At 39.0% G+C, this 13,700-nt stretch overlaps 1 protein-coding gene across 1 annotated transcript in view; it reads right to left on the bottom strand.

Annotated features, from left to right (window-relative positions):
* The window catches only part of CNTNAP2 (contactin associated protein 2), a 1,225,394-nt gene that overhangs the window by 123,761 nt on the left and 1,087,933 nt on the right, over positions 1-13,700 (bottom strand). The gene's annotated exons all lie outside the window — the stretch shown is intronic.

Consider the following 13,700-nt stretch of genomic DNA (forward strand, 5'->3'; position numbering starts at 1 on the left):
GACTATTAGTTTGCTGATGATCATCCATTTGTTGTCTCTGTTTCCCTTGCTTAACCTCTAACGCTGAATACGTGCCTCTCTGGATGGAATTGGAACAACAGTGAGCTGGTTTACTGAAGCTCATGCTAGATAAGACTACAGTAATAGTAGCAAGTAGAAGGAAGAAATTAAAAAGTATTTTAATTACCAGCAGCATATCACTCACAGTAAATGTGTGTTTCTGGAGCATGGCACCAGGATGGCTTTTCCCTGTATTCATATGGCTAGGAGATTCTAACAGTGTCTACTAAATAAGATTTTGCTAGTGTGATCCATATTTCTGGCAGCTAAAAGTGTGCATTATTGTTGTTTCCTGCATAATTCAGTTCCAAAAAGTAAATCACAAAGTCCTACATTTTCCATTTTTCTCCAGTGCATGATTAGTCCTCTTGGATTGCATTAGGAAAGTCAAAGAAATTACAGTTTGTTACAAGTAAATATATAAAGAAATAAAAAATTACAGGTCATTATTCAGCTAGTCTGTTGGCTAGTCTGCAGCATCAAGCTTAATTTTGTTGTGCACATGCCACTTGCACCAGTATCCATCCCTATCTACATATTCTGAAGCATTTGCAGGTGTATTTCAGTGCTTCCTTACTGCTGTTTTACATGACTTCACCTAGCAACACTATCCCCGTGTCCCCCCCCCTCCCCCCCTTTCTGTTTTTCAGTATTTAGAGGAATAATAGACTGGGATACTACTGTGTGGTTTAATTTCCTCAAGTGCACATTTACAACTGCACTGTTTCAATGATACTAGTATTAAAACTGGGGTATTCACTACCATAATCTGCTCTCAAAAGATTAAGAAGTTGCATATAGAACATGCATATAGATGCAGGACTTCTCGGTTACAGCTTGTTCCTGGTAAAGAGTGATTATGTCAGTAAGCCATTGTGTTTCCATGCACGCACAAAATTAGATTACTCCTTTGGAGCAGAAGCTGGAGTAGAGAACAGTGCAGACTTACAATCCTTCCTTGAGTTTTCCTAGGGTGGTCCAACCTGCTGTCTGACTGCAGCTGAGTGGGAACTTTTAACTGCTGGAAACCCAGGTCTCGACCTTTTCCAAAGCACACAGGCTACCTGCAACTAGCTAAATGCTCTCCAGGTGCAAGGTAGTAAACAGAAAATGGTCCTGGCTTCTCTCACCTTGTGGACGGACACCAATTCTCTTTCTACTGGCAGACAACCACTTGCACATGTAATTCACAATATTTTGGAAAGGCTTAACTATACTGGAGCTCAATATGAAGGGAAATCAGAACTGAATACAACACTTTCCTCATCATGAGTAAGCATCTGTGCAAGGACAAAGACAAGGAGGGATTTGATTTTGGTAATAACTAAGAATCAGTTATTTTCATTTCACTTTAAAATAAACTCAACTATCAACCAACCAATCAAACAGAAATACCAGTCTTCCTACACAGTAGATTAGATTGCTTTGGAGGATAAAAAATATTGCATTTAAATGAAAGTACCAAATTTTCTCATGAAAGATCATGCAAAGGCCAAATATGCCCTAAGAAGATAATTATTTATTATAATTGTTTATTAATTACTTCAGTTATGCTAATTGCACCCCAGCTGTCTTGTAGATAAGCACTTGGAAACAACTCTCATATTTCTATGATTATATTTTAGTTGATGTAGCAATTTTCAGCCATGGACATCAAGAATGAAAAATAACATTATCAGTCCTGCATAAACAGGGAACCAAAGAAAACATATGTGAAAGGACTTGTTTAAGGTCAAACTTCAGATGGTTAAAGCAGGGCTTGAAAAAATACCTACTTGCTTTACTTCTAAGGCAATAAATACCATTTCAGATAGATGACGTTGCCTCCTATCCAGCCAGCCCTCTTCCAATAACTACTTAGCTGCTTGGAAGGAAGGAAGGAATGGTGAGTCGGTTGAAGGTCTTGTTGATTCATCTCACGAGAGTTACTAAAGCTTAAAAAAATACAGCAGCCGTATCTTCTGGTCTCTTTTGTGAGACATGATTCACACAAAGGGAACTGTAGTCAGTGCACTGAGTGGAAAAGGAGAGAAGGCGTGTGCTTTCCTGTCTGTAGTGGGTTATAATATACTTCATTATGCCCTTTTGACTGCAGCGCTTTACCATGAAACTGAATTGATCTCATGCAACAGAAGACACCACAACAAGGAGGAAGCACAGCCATCAAAAGAGCTCTCCCATGCAGCATACAAAGGGTTTTGTGCAGCTGGTAGCTATTTTTTGTTGGATGAAAGGCAAAATAAAAGTGGTGCTAACATTCATGGAATCAGATTATGTCTGAGCATGGTAAAGTATCAGAGAGATTTTTGAGAGGAGAGAGTGGTTTCTTTTCCTGTGAAAAATTACTATGAATTTGGCACAGTTCTAAAAATGATGACCAATGGGTCTGGGTGCTTATAAGTGGAGACAAAGGATATAAAACCCTCTCTAGAATATGCCACACTTGAATGTCATAAAAATCAGCCAAAATTGTAAACAGTGCATCATACTGAAAATGGCAAGAGCATCTGGTGCAGGCCTGAAAAATAGACATCAAGACTGTCATTCTTCTGTGGTGTGATTTTGAGAAAGAGCACATTGCCTATGTGCTTTTCTCCCTCTTCTGTGGTGTTTTTCTTCTTCTGTAATTTGTGTACTAGCTGTAGGTTCTGCTGTAGACTGTGGTTAAGACTTATAAAGGTATTTAGATGCCTGGGTGGTAGCTACTGAAAAACTTTTAAATCTGGCCAGGTGTTCATGATGATATGAACTTACTGATTTTTCTGCCTGGACATGTAAGTTTTTGTCATTTGTAGTGGCTGTTTTATAAGCAATTTTTCATGGCTGCTATTTATTTCTCTGTGGCTGTCCAGGGGTCACCATCAGGGTAAGGACCTTGTTGCACTATGCACTGTACTAACACAATAAAAAAGGCCATCCAAAAAGATGACTCAAGTTCACTTTTACTGTAGTAACTCTGTATGTGAAAAGGGTGTGTGTGAGGGGGCAGGGTAGATGGACCCGGCTAACTGTGGCTCCCTTTTGTTGCAAGCTTTAAACAAAGATTTTCGTCTCTCAGAACTATACTTGTAATTATTTACGGTTGCTAACATTCAGGGTAGACCCCCAAAAATGGAAGATGATATCTTTGGTGTTGTTTACTTTTTTATTCTGCATCAGGAAAAAATATCTACAAAAAATGCAAAGCAGGTGTATCATGGAATGGTACAGGAGAGTGGGAGAGAGAATTGACATATTGGAAGTAAAAATATGTGCACTGACTTCATGGTAATTAGAGGTAGAAAACTCCTGTAACACACTGGCAGAGGATAAAGGGCACAACCATGTGGTATGTGCTCAGTTTTGACGGGTATGTGAGTGGAAGACCTGCCTGGTTTAGCCACCTTTTCTTAACTACTTTGCTTCACTGTATGCCTGAGTCTCACGAGATGTAAAGCCAACAGGAGACCCATTCCTATTTCCTGCTGTAACAGTGGAAAACATAAAAGGGTGAGTGAAAGCATTTACGACTGTATAAAACATTTGTTGTTAAGAATTCATACTAATAGAGAGCTGTCTGCAGTGCACGAGTAGAGACAAAATGCACCACAGTGATTCAAGCTCTATTTTAAAACCAAAGTCAAGATGTTTAGACCAAGAGGATATAAAAAGCCTAAATTTTGTAAGATAGTGTAATGACAGTCTTGTGATAGTAACTGCTTTCATGCTCTTCTTAAAAAATAGACTCACTGTTTTATTAGCTTTTTAACAATATTTTACATGAATGTTTTTTCTTTTCTTTTAAATTATATGTGTGCAAGGTTTCTGAATGAAAAGTCAGGAGAAGAAATATTCCTTTTCCTTGTCCTCAGAACAACTGTAGCAAGGCAAGGTAGAGAGACAGAGACTGAATCGAGAGTGACTTAAAAATTAATTAATTTTCATCATGATTTAAACTGATATTTTTTTAAACTAGCTAACTAACTAGGTGTTAGGAAAATCTGTGGCCAAAACTTTATATGAACATTTAGCAGCCACCACATTATGATGTTCTCGCAAACACTTAAAGAGGAAAAGATTCACTTGAATCAATCTATTGATGTCATTTGAATTAATCATGTGCATAAATATTTGAAGCATCATGGATACAATTGTATTATTATTAAAAACACCTCCTCTTTCATTATATCTTATCATTTAGTCACAAAATCTTTTTCTACTTTAAAACTGAATTGCTTTGGTGAAAACAATAAAGAATAATTTAGACTTTCAATAGGCTAACTAAGCAATTGCCAACACTTTATTTAACAAGTCCAACTTAAAGAAAAAAAGTAGTTTACAGAATACCAAAACCCTGTTTAAACACTCAGAAGAAAGATTCTCAAAAGCATCTAAATGAATTAGGACCAGAAAACCCATTGGATTTAGGTCCTATAGCCTCAGGAAACAATGCAGCTTGGTTGGATCATTTCAGATTTCTTCACTCATGGTGTTTCAATGTATGGGATGATGTTGATGATTAGGATTAAAGGTAAGGATTAAAGAGCAGAGTGGTATGGGTGACAGTATAGTGGGTGTCTGCTATAGGCCACCTGACCAGGAAGAACAAGTGGATGAGATCTAGAGACAGCTAGAAGTAGCCTCATGTTTACAGGCCCTGGTCCTCGTGTAGGTCTTCAACCACCCCAATATCTGTTGGAGGGACAACACAGCAGAGCATAAACAAGGTTGCTGGAGAGCATCAATGACAACTTCCTGCCACAAGTGAAAGAGCAGCCAATGAGGAGAGATGCTCTGCTGGACCTTACACTCACAAAAAAGGAGGGGCTTGCTGGGGATGTGAAGGTTGAAGACAGCACCAGCTGGAGTGATCATGCGATGGTGGAGTTCAGGATCCTGAGAGGAGAGAGCAGGGCAAAAAGAAGGCTTCTGTAAGTACCTAAGTGTAACTTAAGTAGCAAAAAGAAGACTAGGGAAAATATGGGCCCACTGCTGAATGAAGCAGGGGCCCTGGTGACACGGGACATGGAAAAGGCTGAGGTAATGAACGCCTTCTTTCCCTCAGTCTTTACTAGCAAGACCAGCCTTCAGGAGTACCAGGCCCCAGAGATCAGGGAGGAAGTCTGGAGCAGGGGGGTTGGACCAAATGACCTCCAGAGGTCCCCTCCAGACTCAACCATATTGTGATTGTGTGATTCTGTGATTGCAGAGACTGTGTGGGCTATTTACTTACTGAAAGAGCAGTTGAGATTCATTTTAGTTCCATGGGTTATCAAAATCACACACTGGTCCTTTGCTGAGATGAGCATTTTTAAATATTAAAGTATTTTTTTTGGAAAAAAAATAACTGCACCTCAAGTGAGTCTCCTAGCCACTAGGTCTATCCCTTCATTTGCTCCATGGCTCATTAAGAATGCCATTATTCCTGCAAAGTGGTGAAGAAAAGATTGAGATATTCAAAGGCATTGTTTCCTCATAATCTAGTCATCAGAGCATCCGCAGATGCAGTGGAAGGTAGATACCTGAAACTCATGTGGGCAGAGAAAAGGAATGCACTGGGAACATCTGCCAAGTCTGGCCATGTAAGGTAGGCAGAGCAGTGCCTACTCCTCTGAAACCAGAGCTCTTTATGTGCTACTCAGGTGTTACAAAGATACAGGCACATCTGGGCATGCCACAGGATACATCTTGAGGACATTTCTTTGGAAAATTTAGGATGATACAGGCTTGACACACTTCCTGCTAGGTGGCAGCTGAAGAGGTATTTTGAGTATCAAAATTTTGTACTGAGATGCTTAAGCCTACTGGTGGATCTAGCCTCTGGCACATTGTTTTCAGGAGGAGACACATCCAGTCATGAAGTAAACCAAATTCAGTCATTACTATAATGAAGAGAGGAAGCTTGTCCTCCTAGTTTGTTTTGGAACATGTTGCCGTTTACCCTATTAAAACAGGAAACTCAGTGACAAAGTTGGGCTGGAGAAGTCAACTGAGCTCAAAGTGGCACCCTGCTACTACTTACCACATGAACTAATGCAAGAAGTCACAGTCACTTCAAAGAGTAGCAGGACAAGAAAATCTTTACATATCAGCTTGTTGACTTCAATTTATTTCAAATTACAGGAAATTACAAAGAAAATGTAAATTAATGGAGTTACCACAGTTTAACGACTTAGTGCCCAGATTTTACCCTGCAGTCGAGCAAAGTAAGAGTGCACGTAAAGCCAGTAAGTGAAGCAGACATCACTTTCTAATGTGTGGCATAACATAAAGAATATGAAAGCATATAAAGGATTTAACAAAGTCAATGTAATGGATATGCTTCTTTGATTAAAAAACCCTCTGATTTTTGGAAGAAAAGAATTGTTACAGATCTAGCATATTTGATTTTCTTCCAAAAAGAGCAGAGATGGAAAATAGAATTGCACAGATTGTTGATGAGATAGATGAAGTATGGGTCGTCAGAAAATTAAAGCACCTCTAATTTGTTTTGGGTCAAGTCATATTTACTATTATAATGAATACCTTTGCACAAGAAGTCAGCATATGTCTAAATTTTTTTTTGCCAGTAACACAATGTTGGAAAGGTTAGAAAATAATACATAACAAACGGGATCCCAGTGTGATCAGCAAAAAATTCCTCGGATGCAGTGGGCAGGATATGCCATTGTACAAGGCACTAATAAACCATTGTCAGAATTAATGTGGATAGTTCTGATTACCTGTGTTTAAGAAAGATGAATTCAAGGTGAATTGAATGGGGAGAACCTTATTAGCATAACAAGAGAAAGGAACAAGAGAAAATATCTTGTGAGAAGAGATGATGTGAGTTTGTCTTGCTTAACATAGCAATTAAAAGCTGAGAGAAGATATGATTGCTCCATAAATACACAAGGGGAGAATAAATGCTAGGAAGGGAAAATAATTAGTTCAGCCAAAGAACAATACTGAAACAAGAATGAATGGCTATAAACAAAAGATGCAAATAAAACTGTTAGGAATTAGAAGATTTCTAACCAACAAAGGTGTGAAAGTCTGAAACAGTTGTCCAGCTGGCAAAAATTCAAACTATTTTCAATAGAGAGTTGGACAAATTTAGGGAGCTAGACATGGGTTATGTATCATGGCTGTCTGTGACAGCGAGGATCTAAATTCAAGGACCCAGAAGGTCTGTTCCTGTCACATGCTTAAGACATCTGGTAATTTTGTGCAGTATAGTAAGTATTTACTTTCTGCGGGAAAAAGATCAGCATACATGAAGAAGGTAACAAAGCATATGCAGTTTCAGCACGTAACAGAAAGTAGGCTGGAAATGAGGGCAATGACCTGAGATGAGCTAGTGGGTGCTAGGGCTAGCAATGGTTTGCTATGTGTTGTATGTATTTAGTGCAATACAAACTAAAGTTAGGGAGAACTATGCTTTTTGAATGCCAACCAGTTTCCACCTTGAACTTTATGTGAGCTGTAACTGATTTATAAGACACCGCACATAAAATGACTATTAAAGTGGCATTTATGGCAATAGAAAAGCAACCCAGCACCCTTGAAAGGAGAGGGGTGATGCTGAGGGGATGCTGTACGGCACTGCGCAGTGCAGGGTCATGAATGCCATACTGACATTGAAGCAGACCAAAGTACCAACTTGTACCCAGCAACCTGTACCCTGTCAGAGTCCAAGCTAGTTACAGAAGAGCTACTGATGGCCCTATTTTCCCCCAGCCCTGTGCCTAGGATTTCCTATTGGTCAGTTTTAGCCAGTTCCCCAGCTGGGATGCTTATTTGCTGCCTTTGGCTTGCTCCCACGTGCTAGCCTGGGCACCTATGCCCATCTGCTAATTAGGAACAAGGATACAGGTGGGACAGGCCTTCTCAGATGGGCCATAAATTGCCCTGTTTGAATATCAGGCTTTTCTGCGTCACCTACCTCATCTGAAAAGGAATCTTATCTTTAAAAGAATGGCGCTTGCAGTTCTTCAGACTAGGGTTTTTTTTGTTTGTAACTTTCATATTGTCCTGGAATAGGATGAGAGTTTGTGAATACTGCTGTAAAAACATTTGGGTCAAAAATTTCCCTGAAGAAATTTAATTTTTCTCCATTTAATTTGATAACGTCTCACTGGCCCCTGGGATGAAGAGATTCCTCAGTGTTCCATGCGTTCTTTGACTTATGGCTAATGTAACATGCTCTCCTAGGGGGTTGTTTTTCAAAAAAGTGACCTGCTAGAAAAGCAAAATAACAACTCAATTAAAAGAAACAACGAAGGTCACACCGGTTTCCCCACCCAGCTAGAAAGATAAAGCAGTGGAAAATGTAAGCTGCATTTACATTAACGTATGGGAATTTAAAGAGTATCATGTGGAAAACTGATTGATATGGTAGAATTCCATTTTAGGATGCCTCTGGAGAAAGAAGTGATGAAGTTATTAAAATTTGTAAGAAATATATTAATCAGTCATGTGTTAGAGCATTCCATCTGGAGGAACGAATGCTGTCTGGGCAGAAGCAAACAGCAATGGGAATCATGGTCCCTGGTCTGTCACTGCTTCTTGTCTGATTTTGGAGAAGTTACTTATGTCTCAACTAAGTAGCCTAGAAACAGCAAGCACAAGAAGCAATGTAAGACTTTTCTCTTCAAGTGCAAAAGTTAGGTATTAGAGTGCTGTCAGTATCCCTTGCACACAGAGCAAGTAGACCCATCCTGAAGCCATACTGCTGCTCTATGAGCAAGCTACTCCATATAATCCCTTTCACAGCAGTCAAGTTCACTGATCGCTCCTCGGGGAGACTTTTAGGGCAGCTAGCATTGCAGGGATTATCAGCCAAGTAACATCTCTGAATGTAGGGGTTGTAAAGATTTCTAGCTTTCTACAATAAATTAATAAGAAAGCTCCTTCCTCTCTTATATGTTCATGCCAGGATCAAACACAAGCTGACCTTTATCTCTCTAAGCCTCATCTTGTTTTCTGTTGCAAAACTGACTTGCTGTTTACTTACTTCAGAATAGTAACAGTGACACACAATTCATTAGTGTCTGTAAATTGCTTGGAGGTGCTGGGATGAGAGGAGCTACAGAAGTGCACAGAGTATCTTTTCCATTAGAATAATATGACAGTGTCATTAAAAGAGTTTTCTGGAAACAGTTTGATTCACCACTGGCTTTCTAGAGCAACAGTCCTGGGAATCTGATACAAAACAGTGATGGTAGATGCTTTTTCCCAAATTCTCAGGAATATGTCCCTTCCAGAATTTGCTTTCAGGAATACATCTCTTCCAAAACTTGGGATTTCTCTTGATCAGAAAATTCAGATTTGGACTATTTGACAAACACCTCACAGATATGAAATAGTTGGGTTTTCATAGTCATAGCTCTCCAAGGCCTTCAACCCACATCTCATAAATGTACAAAACCATACTTTTGCTCATTTGACCCTAGTCAGATATGTTGATATTCAGCCGGATTTTAGGTAGCCCCCTGCCTGCTGCAGAGTTTCAAGTTAGGATCCTGGAGGCCTATTTCCCCACGCCTCAATGGCTTTAGCTGGGCTCTGTTATGCAAAGCTACCATTTCCAGGGAGTAGTGACTGCAAGGAAGAACTGAACGGGGAAGGGAGCTGAGAGCCTTCAAGAATTCAAAATGAAATTCTTGGCATGTTTTGTTTGGCAACATTCAATCCTGAAGTACTTAAAAAAAAAAGAACATTAGGATTGCTTATGAAGACCTGCAGATCCATGTTTCTGTTGACTGACGTACAGGCTGCTGTTTCATCTGTGTTTCACGCATGCTAGGTCTGCTCCCGACCTCTGAACCATGGGGACAGAGGTAAAGGCAAAGGATGAATTTAGGGCAATGGCCAGCTCAGCTGGTTAGCAGTAGTAGGTGGGTGTCTTATGGCAGATATGTGTATCTGATGGGCCACACAGCTTATTTCAGTTCATAGGAGTACTGCATACTATAGCCAACTCCATATCACCTCTCAGAGCAAGTTCACATACACAGTATAGCTATATGGAGAGTGGACACTAAATTTCATATGTGCTTTCGGGTACGCACTGGCGGAGCAGATGACGGGCTCTGAGAAAGATGCCAAACAGCTCCTCAAAATTATATTCAAACTTTTTGGTGGATTGCTTTTATGAAAAGCACTGACAGGGAACTGTCTGAGACAGCCATGGCAGGCTTTGTAGACAGCAGGTTACATACCTCTGAGTCCTAAAAGGTAGGTCAAGGTTAAAGAAGGGGGCTAGTATACATGAAAAAATGGTGTTCTCAATGGTTTTTTTATAGGAAAACTGGATTTTAGGTTAAACTTTCCCAAAACTGTATAGGAAAGCTCTAAAAGAGAAAACATAATTTTTTTCTCTCTCTAAAAAACACTTTTAATTTTAAAAATGTCTGGAAGTTTGACCAGAGACATATGGTTTCTGGAAGCACTGCTTTACAGAAAAATTTATACCTTATCCAACTACCTCCTTTCTAAGCAATCCTGGTCATTGCCAGCTGACCAGCCAGCTATAAAAATAATGGGGTTCTGTAGATTTACTGATGTATGTAAAAACTGAGGGTTCAGGTAATTCTACATCTCTGCCAACTGTTCCATGAATGGTGACAAGTGTGAGCCTGCCAGAGGAGCTGCTTGATAAATGGAATAACCAAAGACTTCAGCCCCATTCATAGTAACATTTTATCACTGTTTTTTCTCATGACAGTCCTCCTTGTCAGCTGTTTGGAAAAGCTATTTCTTAAATCAGAGAAACACGTTCTTCCTTCCTTCCTGTATTCCCCCTCTCCTTAGAGATGGCAGTCTTGGGCTTTGCTGAAGACACATGAAGTCACTCTTCAAGATACTGCAAGATTCCACCTCTTTTTCTTATAAATCTAGAGAGTTAGAAAATAATCTGTGCAGTTATTAGACCTTAAGAAGCTCCAAGACAGCACACCAATAATATAATGAGCATTCCTAGTGACAACTCTTGTGCTCAGAATAAAACACACAATAGCAAACTCCTTTCCAAAGACTTGAAGCTAAGAATATTTATAGACCAAATGATTTGTTTCCCTAATGCATTCACCAACTGCAGCAAGCTGATTAAAATACCAGATATTGTAGACCCTGTCAGTTCCTAGTCTGTAGAGCTAAGCTTATGCTTCACTAACCATATGTTACAGGTACACACAGGTATTTCACACAGAAGGGAAGAAGAAAAAAGAATTTGCAGTGTCTGCTGACAGGACACTGATTTCAACATTTTCCTTTTGGAATTGCAAAAAGTAAAGAAATCAAGGAAAGGTTTTGTAGGAAGCCATTCTTCTCCAATGAGAATTGTACCTGTATGAGAAGGCAATGAACAGACAAAAGCAACGTACCCACTGTTTGAAGAGCAGCAGCTTGCAGTAAATATGTGATTTTACAATTACACAAAAACTTTTAATACAAAATAGCTGTTCTGGTAGAGAATTTGATGGGTTAGCTAGAAAGCAGCTTGCCAAAGGAAACCTTCTTCAGGGTTTAGGGGTAATTCTGTAATTACATTACTGACTTAGCTTTATGTTCCTGTTAAGAGACAAATTCACATATTAATTTTACGGGACTTCTGTAAAGGGGAAGCAAACTTCTAAGAAGCAGCAGGGTCTATTGTAAGTAATGTAAGGAACTTCTGAAATCCTAAAACTACTTTTAATTTGAATGAATTCCAACAAAACATAAGTGCAGACTAGAATGAAACAAACATGAAAACTGTATAAAACAAACATTCATTAAATAAATGTGTAATTCAAAAGATGGAATGAGTTACTAAATGTAATGTTATGTAATTTAGTAATGTTACTAAAACCACAGTATTCAACTCTTTTTGAGCTATGACTGGTAGAACATTCAAGTCACAGAAAGGCCTATTTTCTGGGGCTCTGAAAATTTCAAGCAATAGTTTCCAGGAAAGAAAGGGTAGAGTGAATGCAATTATATCGAATGAACTGCTTTGTCCTTTTTAGCACATACAGTCAGCATAATTTTAATCAAGAGTTTTTTACTACTTTAGACAGCAATAGTATGCTTGACCTTATAGACTGTTTTTACAGATGATATTTCAATTTCTACCTTCAAGAATTTGTAACCTAAGGTTTAGATTCAGCAACATGAGGCAGAAGTCGAATTTATACATATGCCAAATCACAGCAAAGTCAGTGGATCTCAAGCATAGGCTTAAAATTAAATTTCTGTTTAATGATATTCTGGGTACACTGCCACACGCTTTCTTGAACTGGTGCATCTATTCAGTGAGCCACTGCAGCATGATTATTATTTAATCCGTGTTGAGTTCAAAAGAATTATAGTTACTGCCAAGTCACCTTTATTCACTGTTATTGTCACCTTTTAGCTAAGTGAACAGCATGGCTGGTCTGATAACTACAGAGGCTGAGAACACCTTCCATACATTAGAAGAGCAAGAAGCTCTGGAGATGCCCACCTCAGCTGACTGTAAGTACTACTTAAATTCAAAGTGAAATTAGAAATAGATGCCACTTTACTATTAAAGGGCTGTGGCCCTTGTTAATACAAACAAGACTATTCCTTGTGACTCAATAGGAGCTATTTTGATTTGTACCAGTTGCAGATTACAGAAAATTGGAATTAAGCAACATCAACTAAACTCCTTGTAAAAAGAAGGAAAGACGTTGTTACCCACTTGGAACTTGGCACTTTACTCTTACCCAAAGGGGAAATTCAGTTACATTTTAAAGGGGCCTCCTGATGGTTTCTAAATTTCCACATTCTAATTTGTGTGTTTAGACTTTGGGAAGTGTCGAAAATGGCTTTTTGTTTTAAAATTAGATGCGTGCGTGTAAATCACATTGAATCTGCATAAAAATAGATTATTTGGGGTATGCAAACAATTTCTTCTCTTTCAACGTTAGTGACTTTTGACACTGACTTTTGTGCATCAATATTAGAGCTGGGTCCTTGGCGTCCATGAGTACCTCCTGCAGCAAAAGGAAGCACAAATGCTTTTCCCGGTGCTGGAGTGCAGGGTGGCAGCTTGCTGCACTCATGTAACCCTGCTGCTGTAATGTGCCGCTAGAGGCTGTAATAACAGCTGCACGTAGCACAGTGGGCCTGTCACCGCTCCCGATTATGACAGGGTAAACTGAGTCAAGGGAGAACAAAGGAGACATAAAGCATTTTTCCCCCCTAATTCAACTGCTTCAATGTCACTAGGCAGAATTCAGGTACAGCTGAGGATTTTGTCATCTTCCTTGGAAAGTTTGCCCCTGGGACATTAAAAATTGTTTAAATAATAAAATTAACTTACCCCTTGATATCATTATGCCCTCTTTTTTGAATCAGTGATTTTATTAACAGATAATACTGATAGAGATTTATTTCTGTGAAATTTTTTTAGGGCTTTTAATTATCATATGCAAGTTTTCAGCTCTTTGGTTCCTTACAGTGCTGTGTGGATGGTCTCTCTTTTTTTTTTTCTTTCCCCTATTTCCAAACAACAGTGAGATAAAATAGAAAAACACACAGAGCTGCAGACACACACTTTAAAGAAATAAATCTGGCATGCAATTTTGAAAAATCTTTTCAGGTCAGTGTCATTTTTACAACTGATGTTACCAATTCTATCCTTCTTTGTATTTCTCCCCTCAATAAACAATCCA

This window comes from Aptenodytes patagonicus, chromosome 2, assembly GCF_965638725.1.
Source record: "Aptenodytes patagonicus chromosome 2, bAptPat1.pri.cur, whole genome shotgun sequence".
NCBI lineage: Eukaryota > Metazoa > Chordata > Aves > Sphenisciformes > Spheniscidae > Aptenodytes > Aptenodytes patagonicus.